Source organism: Acyrthosiphon pisum, chromosome A3, assembly GCF_005508785.2.
Source record: "Acyrthosiphon pisum isolate AL4f chromosome A3, pea_aphid_22Mar2018_4r6ur, whole genome shotgun sequence".
Classification (NCBI taxonomy): domain Eukaryota; kingdom Metazoa; phylum Arthropoda; class Insecta; order Hemiptera; family Aphididae; genus Acyrthosiphon; species Acyrthosiphon pisum.
Genome location: NC_042496.1, coordinates 28,527,798 through 28,529,428, shown reverse-complemented (window position 1 = coordinate 28,529,428; position 1,631 = coordinate 28,527,798).

Here is a 1,631-nt window from a genome sequence, read left to right as displayed (position 1 = left end):
ACGGCTCTGTCGATAATATTCAATAGTTGTTGATAATCGTCGATTGTCAATCGATCTTTCCATTCTCCTTTCAACGAATAATTTCTAATGAAATTAGTAGGTACACTTTTGTCAAAACCATTTCTTTCGATTTTTAAAACCTGACATAGGTATACTTGTATTATAATAATTATTATTTTTGTGACAATTTTAATTATTTAAAAATAACGGTATGTATTTTTTTCAAAACTCTATTAAGACTATATATTTTGACATATACTTGTATATTATAATTTGAAATAGTTAAATATAAATGATATATTATAATATGTAATTACATAATATTTAAATACTCTGATTTAATTGTGCCTATATTCGACTAATGTATTATTATTATTTACAATGCTAAATAAGATCTGCTGAAATTGATACACACTTGTAAGACGAATACGATACATGCTGATAAATCATTAATACTTATAACTTTTACAATTAACACCCAATCATGCTTTCAAATTGTGATCACAGTTATTGTATTCACCTTAGATCATATACTATGAATGGGCCCATATCCAGATAATTTAAAGCACATATATTAGCGACAAGTATCTGACTATAAGATACGTACGCGAAGAGTAATGTCTCATATTTATCAATGTGAATTGATATGTATCCATAAAAATTTCAGAGACTCGTGGCATATATTGTGTACTTCAAATTGTGTACACGAGTGAGCTGGGTATGGCTCATCCATAGAATTAATTGATCTAAGCTTAAGGTGTCTACAATCAAAGGAACAACTTGATAATCAAACACTGAAGTTAGGCAACCAACTCAGGATCTTTTTATTCAAAGTGTCCTAATAACTATATCAACTTGGTAGTTTCAGACAAAGAGTCGAGTGGCCTTTGCAATTCAAGATTCTTTCCTACGTATTCGACATTTTTAACCTAACTATTGTACCTTCACACTCCTTCAAGTCCTTCTTCCCCCATCTCACACAATTATACAGACTCAGTCACCCTCTTCCCACACCTCCATATATGGTGGGTATTCTATCTATCCATCTCTTCTTAAGTCTTTTCAACCCTCACTTTCCCTCTACATTTACTTCTTTGTTCACTCTCACTATACCATTATCATACAGTGACTCCGGTATACCTCAATCTAATCTCTCTTATATTCACTACAGTATATATATATGCCACTCCACAACACTACACTACCTTTAATTAATACATTTCCTGTTATATCTTCCTTTGTTCCTTACACACCCAACTTAATATTCTCATATCTGCTACACACAATCCGCTAACATAACCTTACTTTACATTTTTTTTCGTCTTTTTCTTTCATACGCCAAACATTCTGAAATCCTGTTGACCTCTTTCCTTATCCTCGCCATATCATACACCTCCTAACTCCTATTCACTCAGTCTCTAGTCACCTACAAGTCATTGCACTTGATCATCGGTGAAAATATTTAAATATCATTGAGCCAATTATCTACCCAAAAGAATTACATAACAAAAAAATATCACACCTGACCATTTTCATATTTTTTATCACGACTTTATTGATAGCCAGAATAGTGTTATACCAGTATAGTTACAATACAAATAAATGAAAAGTTGCGAGCAATACATACCCTG